Consider the following 10,600-nt stretch of genomic DNA (forward strand, 5'->3'; position numbering starts at 1 on the left):
ATTAGGATTTAGAAACCTGACATAATCCTATTCAGGGGTGTTTCTGCATTCTGTTTACTTGCTTTTGAATTGCTTTGGTGTCTTGTCCAAGGGAGATAATTCCAGAAGTCGTTCACACCCAGGCTGCAAATTCGATACTGCGTTCAGGTGACAAATGGAGTGTGATTGCAAAGCTACCCAGAAAATTGGAAATCAAATTGGCTGTGATGGTTGGACTATGTGGTCTCCTTTTGGAATCAACAAGAGGGAGAACAGAATGAAGGACAGGAAAATGAAGTGTGTCCTACTGTACAGAAGATGAGTTTATTTAGCCAGAGCTGGTAAAGGGGGAAGCAAATTTCACATTATGTCAGCTCTGATTCCTGAGGCCTTAGGAAACAGACACCTTGAGGAAGTGGTTGTACTTCACTGGAAATTTGTTGTTGCAAAGAGAGACTCTAAACCCTGTAAGGGAGTCCCAATGGTGAAGACTGTTTACGTTGCAGCTGGGCCCAAACAGCCTCAGATAAGATTGTGGGGCCCTGTGGTGCATCACATGCTGGGAGAAAGTCTGTGGCCGGAGAGAATTCATAGCTGTCATGAGTGAAAAGGGAGAAAAATGTGGGGAGGCAAAACAGCTGGGAAGAATTTTGTGTGATCCGTGGCACTTAGTTTCCCGCCAGAGAACAGAACTCACATGTCCAGGGCTTCAGCAGCCTTACTCTTGCATTTTAAACCCTTCAAACAGAGAGAACAATACAGAAAATCCCATAGGACACATGAGAAAAGGGTTTGTGCTGAATCCCTGTTATAATTTCTTTGCATTTACTTGCTAACAAAAAATATTTTTCTTATAGAATGACCTCTGAGATTTTATACTATGGGGTATTTGGTTAAAAATGTACTGTAACCTCCTTTTTTTAATTGATCAGATCAGCCATGAACACTCAAAGAAAAATCTGCCTGCTCTGAATATTGCCTGAGGATTTAGAAAGGTCGTTCTTGGAAACAGAAGAATGAGATGAAACAATCATCTGTAAAGCATGGTAAGAGAGAAAAAGAATAAAGGAATGAGTTATGTTTGACTTGGCTTCTTCCAAGGGATGATTCTCTTTTTGTTTTTTAGAGCAGACTTTAGATGTGGGAGATGTTGTGGGAGCTGCTCTGTACAGTTTTAAGACGCAGATTTATCATGGCACCTCTGCAGGCCCTGTAGCCTCCGCAGACCCATCTATAGTCACGTGCACCTTGTGCCACGTATGGGAGAGAGTCTCAGAGGATCTCGTCTTTCTCCTCACTGTCCTCCATTGGTCTTTGTCACAGAAAAAAAGAGAGAGAAAGAAGATCTAAGAGATGAACAGGAGCTGAGCTGACCATAGACTTTGTCCAAGGAGTATGTTTGGAGGTATAATTGTCTTCCTGGTGTTTCACTAATGCTGATTGCTTTGGTATGTGAAGGAGCCCTGAAATACTACATTTGCCATTCGCTCTGTTAGGAACTGAAACGCTGGTTGTCTGAGACCAGAAATGAATGACTGCCAGAGGTTCTCATGCTGCTCGATGCATTTCCAGTGTCTTGCTAGAACACATTTCAAAACACGGGCAATTTTTCTCCTGCTCTGGTAACTTGTAAACAAAAAAAAATTTGTTTGGCAACTTAATTTGCAGTAAGACTGCATTATTTACCACTCGAGTTGTAGGACAGACTGTCCTAATGACAGGTGTCAATCAAGTAAATGTTTGCTATCTCCCACCTGAGCAGAAGCAACAGTAAAATTTCAACTGTGTCATTAATAAACAAGGAGCCAATGGATGTGAGAGCAATGGAAACCCTATGATCACTTACTATGAAAGGGATGATTGTCAGTCACACCTCGATGGCATCTGCTTGCAGATATAATGAAGAAAGATTATCATTTCTGTAAGTGACTGCAGTGACTCTGGTCAGCAAATAATAAAGACATTGTCGCAGTGATTGGACCTGCCTCCCAGGTGCTAACAATGTTAAGTGATATCTCAGCGGTATTTTGGGTCCTCATTTATGTGACTGCAATAGAAAACCAGAAGGAAAAGACCCTTCTTTTTTGTGACATAATTAATTTTATGCTATTCTCTGCACTTCTAAACTGAAAACTCCGTTAGTCATGACCAAAGTCAGCTTATTTGTACACCGATGACTCAGAGAAGAAGCAGTGACCTTGGTTTAGTATTGATACACCTACATAAAATGTCGGCTATGTATGAGTTTCCTCCAGTGCCTCTTTTGGATCCTGATGGGGAGCGGAGGGAGAGTGATACTAGCCGTGAGTGTGACCCATTGGCTGTGTCCTGTGGAAATGTAAAAATAAAATATTTTTCTAGTATTCCAGCTCTTCCTGGGGTGCTAGTGGCTGTTGGGAATTGTGCAGAGTACACAGAATCCTTCTGCGTCTGTCCTTACTCACCTTAATTTGTAGCTTCAATTAAAGGTGTTTGAAAGGAGCTTAGATATATGGCCCCATCTTCATAGAAAGGGACAAATGTGAATAATAAAATGGACCAGCCCAGTTCTGCTGGAGCGTAGCTAAAGTGAGAAGCAAGGAGACTTCAAGACATGCTTCTCTTCCAGATCCAATCAAGCATCGCAAAGGCTGCCTTGTTTAGTTGGCAGCTGCCCCTGGTTGTCCTGAGTAGGCTGGCTTGGGTAGCAGACTGGAAAATATAGAAGGTGCAAGAGAAGTCTCTGCCTTTTAAATCCTTTTACCGTCCCCAAATTTCTGTTGCGGTCACAGATGATACAATGCAGAATTGATAAATTCACCTGTTTTTATATCAGCCAGGTGCAAAAGCTCTGGGTTTTGCTTTGGATTTCTTGCCTTACTTGGTGAACATATTCCAGCTCAGCCCAGAACAAAGAGCTAAATCCTGCTGAAACAATCAGTCCCCAGAGGGTGGAGGCTATTGTCTCTAATGTACATATAAAAGTCAGCCATACCAGCTGCAGAATAAATCACAGATGAAATCTTACTAATTAATTGCATGAACTTTGTTTCTGCCTAGTTTGAGATCCTCTCAGCCTTGCATAAATACCTGGGCACCCATACTGTACACCTCAACGGGGCTGTTGATTTTCCAAGGAAGACTAACAATTTTTGTGCCTAAAATAGCCATGCAATTACTTCTGCCCACATGGTCTCGCAGTAACAAAATGGTTTCTGAAAACTGTTTTTGTTCACACGTGACTGAAAAGTTGCCCTACATTGTTCTGCCAAGTTAGGCACTGATTCAGGTTTACGACCATATCATTAATATTTTAGTACCGCATCAGTAACTGGTTGCTATTAATACGTAGTGAAACAGTGATATAAAAAGGGAGATGTTCCCAATCATTTGGCAGAATTTGCATTACAGCTGGATGAAATTTATAACACATCTTTTGCAACCTACTGGTCTGAACTCCTGTTATTAATTTCTGCTGTGTTTATTTCTCCTTTATGTTCACTTTGGGCAATATCCTATTGAGTTTCCTGGCACACACAACAGTGGATATAGCTAATTTCAGCTGACTGCAGGAGAAGGACTTTGTAGAAAGTGAATTTTGAATTAGCACTAGTATTTGCAGCAGAAATCTCCCCCTGAGAAGTCTATTCCCCTCAGCCTGGCGTCAGCAGCACTTAAGTGCATGTGAATAGCCCTATTGACTTCAGGTGGGCAGCTGTTTAATTACCTTCCTGAATCAAGGCCAGGACCAGGAAACAAGCCCCCAGCATACGGCCTGGGTGCCCGCTCAAATGGCTCGTCTCCTGACTGCCGAACTTCTGTGAGTGACCCACAGATTGTTTGAATAGGTAATTTGGCAAATACTTTCCAGTTGAGAAGAAATTTGAGGAAATCATCATCTGACGCACAAAGAGAGGTAAAATTTGTGCAGTGTATTTTTCATGATGAGGCAGCTATTGCCCAGATTTATTCAGCCTCCTTGCCTCTTCCTGTTTCAATACTCCCAGCAATCACATTTTTTTGCCACATTTTATTTAGGAACTCTGAAGTGACAGGTCTCTTGCTTTTCTACCAGGAGAGTGGTGTGCTGTACACAGCATGCTGCACGCAGGAGGAGGAGGATAAAGAATGACATGCTACTCTGTAAGTTACAACTATTTTTTTTCAGACCCGCATCTGCTCTTGTCCCTCTTCTGTTCTCAGATCACTCTTTGGCTTCCCTTAGGAATCCAGCTGTGTCATCACATTGTGTGGCATCCTAATATTTCATACTAAGCTGTAAGCCAATTAGGAATGACTACTTACCATGCTGAATCATAGGAAGAGGAAAGGATAATGTGTCCTTCATATAACGAACCGCCTCTTTTTTGGCAAGACAGATCACCTACACATTATATTTATAAGCCCTATGGCTTTTCACTCTACCCAATTAGGATGCAGCTTCCTTTCACACTGCTGCAATATTTTAAGGGACTTGTTTACAGATGGATGCTTATTGAAAGTGCTGACCTGCTACCATTATACCTCCTACCACCTTTCATCTTCAGATACTGAAACACTGGGCAAAACTTGATGTTGTAATCACCTTTAAGAGGATAAAAACACAAGTGCAGCAAAATATAAATACCTTGTTCTGAGTTCCTAAGTGAACTGGTGACCCCAGATGAGGGTATAAATGTTATCGCATGCCACCCAGAGTTGGGAGAGATGTTGATTAAAGTCAAACTATAAAATAAAGGCTGTTCTATCTAAAAGGAAGAAGGATGAACCATTGATGTGTATTTGGGAATGCGTGAAGTGTTTAGTAATAAGCATCAAAGAGAAAGACATTAAAATTTATTTCCCATGCTGAAGTAATTAATGGGCTATTATGCCAGGTGTCTAAGCTGCCTGGAGGTCTGGGATAAACAGCGTTCCAGCAGAGGATGCGAAATATGATTTAAGATTAACTGGAATGATGTTAGGTCTAGCGGAGCACTTCGGATGCCCCCTTCCTCCAATTGCTGTTCCTTTTTCCCAAGCTGCTAAGTAGCTATCGATAGTATTTATTGTCTGGGAAGAGAGGTACTCCTCTAAATTTGTCTTTGGATCCTAGCAGTGTTGCAAACTGAAGACTCCAGTGACCTGTGTCTGGTAGCTGCCATCTTTCAAACCTTATCTAATCTTGTTAGTCTTCACTGCAAAGCAAGCAGGGCAGCACCCTCACCCCAGAGAAGGCAGGTAACTACCACCCTCAGGCGATAGATTTTGTGTACAAAGTCACGTTAGGGATTGCATTCAGATAAGAGCCCTGGCTGCAGATACATCCAGGGAGAAAGGATGGCCTCAGATTCGGCTTCCCAAATGGCATTTCCCAAACCAAGTCCAGCCATTTTTGTTGCCTGTGCTGCTAACAGCTGCTAATAGAGGTTGTAGCTAAACAAAGCGTGGGAGCCTCTGGTTTAAGGCTTCCTCGGCAAGGTCCAGCCATACCCTGCTAGGGTTCAGTTTGCTGCTTCACTGATCACATCCCCTTGCTTTCCCTCACAAATACCTGTGGAACAAACGTGTTGTCCCACAACCTGCCAGGAGAGAGCACAGCACTGACATCTGTGGCTGAGAGCATAGATGCAGGCAGCTGCAGGGGTTCAGGGAGATCCTGCTTTGCTTTCCAGGGCAACTAATCCCACCTGTGCTGAGCAAGTTTGAGGGCTCAGATCTACGTAGTGAACTCTGATGGTAAGGTAGGGCTAAGGATATTACAGCATAAGAGCTCCTGCAAGTAGAGGACAAAGGCTTACGGCATTTTTCTTGCTAAGAGAAACCTTCAGTAAGTTGAAGTTAGTTCTGCTGTAAAGGTTTTGTGCTTTATCTGAAATAATGCTTGTTTTAGAAATGTAGGGGTTCAGAAACCTCTTGGCCTTCAAGAGAAAACTGCCTGTTTAGGAGCTGTACCTTTTTGTATTGTTATTGAAAAATGTCTCAGTTAATCATTGCTCAAGGCCTTGCCAGCCTGTGTTGCAAATTCCTTTTTAAAAAAATGCAGCATGTATATAATTCATGTGGCTCCTCTCCACATAGATAAGGACTCGTCTCAAATGTCAGCGTGGGGGAGGAAAGGATACCTGACCCAGAGGGCAAGAATATTGAATGCACTGGTGTTGGACTTGACATTCCCCTAGTATTCACTGCGATAACATCAATCTCAAGGAACCCTCCTGGTATAAATACAGAGCTGCTGTGTTTAATATATATTTCCAAAGGAATTTCATAGTAATTGAACATTAAATGATGTCCACTTATTGTAAAGTGTTACTGTTTTTATTAAAAATTATAAATGGGCTTCAGCAGAACAGAATATACCAGCTTCATACCACCACCTCTATTAGTCTTTACATTATAATTGTCATTGACCGCCTTTACTGTATTATTTCGAGGCAGTTCATAATTTTCACAGCTGAACGAATGAAGATTTGTGAGCAAAGAAAGGCACTGACTGGATTATGCAGTGCCATAGATTTTTATTCTCCTTGTTTCACAGAATACGCTTAAAAATCTTGCTGTCTCTGTGATGGGCCTTATTAGCACTCGGAGGAGCTGGTGTGAGTTGGATGGCAGTAACGCATGCTGTTCTGCTGCGCTAGAAATCTCAGCTCGTGGAGAAGGACATGTCAAAGCTGGCCTTGGGATAAATCTGCCGGGTGTCCAGGTATGACCCAGGCAGTCAGGATTTGAGGGGTCTTTGCCCAGTGTGTGGGTTGTGGTGAGCCATTACAAATCTATATCTACAAAAGAAACAGTGACCTGGGGACTGCCCAAAGGGAACTAGGCTGCCCGTTTTGCAGGCAAGGCAGTGCCTGTGTGGGAAACTGTGTCTCCTTCAATAACATTTAATCCTGAGAAAGATGATGGCAAATACTGGCATTTCCCTTCTATAAAGACGATGGCTTTTGCACAGGTTATCAAAGCACCTACCCACATAGCCTCTCTTCACTGCGGCTTTCAAAGCTTTTCAAGTTTGAAGAACAAAAACCTAAGTGAATGATGAGGGGTTGGTTCAGTTTGTGGGGAATGTTGGTTATTGCGCCTTGCTATTTTGTGTCATTTGGGGATGCTTACGCATTAAAAATTCCTGGAAGATAGGTTAACTGTAAAATGGTTTTTAAGATTGAAAAAGGGTAAGATTTGAAAACTGATATTTATTTGCAAAAATAGACCCAAATCTATTAATTATTTTAGTCCTCCTGAGACTGTAGAAGAGGTAATTAGGTGTTCACAGCAGAAATTATCTTACAGAACATTGCTATTCTATTTTATTGTCATTAAACAACAAATAATGAGCCACCAAGAAATAGGAGGGGAACTGCGAATGGAAGTTATCGCAAGAGTCATTATTTCTGTGTATATTCTTGAGGCTTGAATGAAATAATGTGTGTGGGCTAGAAATACAGGTCTTCACATCCTTGGCTGCTTCCATCAAGTCTGTTACGGTACTATTTACCTTTCAGATGCCTGTATCTTTTATTGGATCTTGATGCATCATCTAGTTCAGATTAGTAATTTGGGTTTTTAATTAGCAGGGCTTCACTGAGGCCTGTTTGTCTCTCCTGCTGATCTCTGTATTATCTATGGAAACACAGCCCCATGGGAAGATGACCAGGAATGCCTGAAACCTTGTACAAAGCACTAAATGCTGTTTCTGTACCAGGAAAAAGTGAACAAACCCTCTTATACCGATCTATAAGTTTCTGGGAACTTTCTGATTTCCACGGGGGGGCGAAAAAATCCACTACAACTAAAAAGGGGAAATACCTGTCTGGTTAAAATGAAAGAAGAACATATTTGAAAATTGTTTTCCACAAACACACCCTCACAAATAGCCCTTCTCTTCATATTCAACCTTTGTTTGAATAAAGCTGCTGTTAAGGATTCCCGTGCAGCAGAATTCCCCAGTGTCTCCATTCAATATACAAGCATTTCTGACCATGCGAGTCAGGAAAGGTACAAATGCAGCCCTATCTTTGCCCTTTTTGTTTATTAATGCAGCAAGTGCTCACACAACCCCTGCTCCTTCTGAAAGCCGTTACTGGCCTGTGTGTTCTGGTTTGTATATGAAGTGACAGGAATTACACAGTCTCACTCCACAGACCAAACTTTTCACACAGCTCTGATGGAAATGAGCCCCTGGGGACTTGCTGGATGCTGCCTTTGCTCTGAGAGGCTCTGTGATGGCAAAGCCAGCTATCAGTTGTTAATCCCAACGTGTCATACAAGACACTTTCTATCTCCTCCTGTAATGTTAATGCAGCTGGAATTCCATAAATCAAATCTCAGCAGTAAAAAGGTTAATAAGTTTACACTATATAATTGAAAGCCATATTGGTGATTAAAAGGATTTTATATATCAGTTTTCTGGGTCACCAACTAATTATTTTTGGTGGCCTGTAATAAAACATAGCACCATAGGCAGATAGAGGCTGTAATCACATAATATATGGAAAAATGCATTTACATTTATTTGAGATGAGGTTGCGTATAACAGCTTGTTGAATAGCCTTTGAGGTATATCTTTCCTAGTTCGGAGACAATGGAAGAACTGTACGCTCCATGTACTTGGCTGGGTTCATATGAAGTTATTGGATTGAGTTTTGAGGTCTGGCGCGCTCTCTCCAGAGCTAAGCCCAAGGGAACCAGCTGTCACCTGTGATGGAAAGGTTCTGCCGAGGCACTGGGGATCGGATTGCTATTATAATTCATTTTAATGCATTCTGCACGTACTAATCATTTATTGGAACAGGATCTTCTGTAATAGGGACATGACTGGGAAGAGACAGAGGCGATTGATCATCCTTGCGTAGAAAGGATAGTTAAAAAAAACAAACAAAAAGAAACCTTCCGTACAAGGGGCAGGTGTGCACACATGCACAAGGGATCGGGTATTCAGTGTGGAGACAGAGGGAAAATTGAACTCAAAGCTTGAATTGAAATCTCTACAGGAAAAAAGAAACCTTCTGTGCAAGGGGCAGGTATGTGCATGAAGGATCGGGTATTCAGTGTTGAGATAGGGAAAAACTGAACTCAAAAATTGAATTGAAATTTCTACAGTTCTATCAGGCTGAAATACCCTTTGGAGCCAAACACCCAGACACAGAGACATTTCAAACTCGGACCTCTGTTTTGCAGGTTGTATGTTTTAGTGTATTTCTCTGATGGCATCAAGAAGCAGCTAAGGGCAATGGCAGATGCTGGTTGTGCGTGCGGATTCGCAGGGAGGTGCTGTGCGGCGTGTGTATGCACAAATAGCTCGCAGGTTACTTCTATAGTCTCCGGAGCCTCCTGTGGTCCTGTGCGAGGTAACACAACCACAGCCTGTGTTATGGTAAAGCAGCCCACTGCTGCTCTCAGTTGTTCTGCCTGTTAAGCAAAGGGCAAATCACAGCTGGCAAACAGCACGATACGGTGAGCGTTGGGCACGTCATTCCCACCGTCAGGGCAGGATCTGAGATGTGATCAGAAACAAGTGATCTGACGTTCAAACCACTCCCGGACCACGCTTGCAGAACCACTTTGGAGAGTGGGACCTTCTGTGACAAGTACGTTTCTGTAATAGTTCTTAGATCTTTTGGCTACATCTTTTTAATTGGTAAATCATTAACCCTTAAATGCCCATTGCATAGAAGCAGTGCCATGACATATTACACTGTAATGAGTAAAGGTTCAAGTCCTTTGCCACTACAATTATTCGCTTGTCATGTACTATATCTAAATAGGAGCTTTTCTGCACCGAAAAGAACAACTTTTTACTTGAATTAAGTTCTTAAAGTGTTTCCTAGCAGCATAGCTAAGGGGATACTTGGTTTTAAACACAGGCTGGGGAGGTTAAAAGTGGAATGGCAGTTGTGTGAGTAATGGCCTATGAGTCAGCTGCTGTACTTGGCTTGACAACCTCCATGTCGCCACCAAGTCAGAAGGCATTCGTGTGACAGTTTGAGGGTACAGAAATAAAAAATAAACTGGTAGTTTCCACTGGTAGAAGGCCATATCGGGGCTTTCTGAACAAAGACTGAGAAGGGGAAAAGTTAAGCAGTAACAGTGCAAATGAGGAAAGAGTGTGGATATGTATCTGAATTACCTACACGGATGTAATGCATCAGGTGTGCCCCTCTGAAGTTCGAAGGAAAAGCAATCTAGTTTAAGAGTCTGACTGCGAGGGGCTGTCCTGGCTGACGCTGAGTAAGCCTCTCTCCCCGCGTCTTTGCAGCTATAACTTGGTTAGATTTGAGTTGAGCAATTTGGGGCTAAGAAAGAGCCAGATAACACTTTTGCAATCTGCCGTTGTTACAGGCTGGAACAGCAGAATTGCTCGCCTTTCTGTCACTTTGTTTGGTCCCTCTCTTTGGGGAGATTTTTTGTCACCGGATTGGTAATAGCAGGAAGTTGTTATTTTTTCACACATAATCAGCAGCAGAAAGAGTCCAGTCCTGTTTCAGCGTCTAGGTGCTTAAAGGCATTTTTGTTAAAATTGGCAAGGAGGATGAGAAGCAAATCAAAAGGGATCGTGAGGTGACTTAGACAAGGCCTAGTGGTAAGGTAGTGCATGGGAAGAGAGGGATCTCAGGGCTTTCCTGGGAAAGGACTTCTGCCTCTGACACAGCTAATTGAG

The 10,600-nt window shown here is 42.4% G+C and overlaps 1 long non-coding RNA gene across 1 annotated transcript; it reads left to right on the forward strand.

Moving 5' to 3' along the window:
* The first annotated feature begins 914 nt into the window (after nt 1-914).
* Nucleotides 915-4,096, forward strand: LOC140656042 (uncharacterized). The gene is made up of 3 exons (XR_012043943.1): nt 915-1,025; nt 1,106-1,384; nt 4,034-4,096. It is a non-coding gene; the product is annotated as an uncharacterized lncRNA (long non-coding RNA).
* The last annotated feature ends 6,504 nt before the right edge of the window (nt 4,097-10,600 follow it).

Source organism: Ciconia boyciana, chromosome 8, assembly GCF_034638445.1.
Source record: "Ciconia boyciana chromosome 8, ASM3463844v1, whole genome shotgun sequence".
NCBI classification, from domain to species: Eukaryota; Metazoa; Chordata; class Aves; order Ciconiiformes; family Ciconiidae; genus Ciconia; species Ciconia boyciana.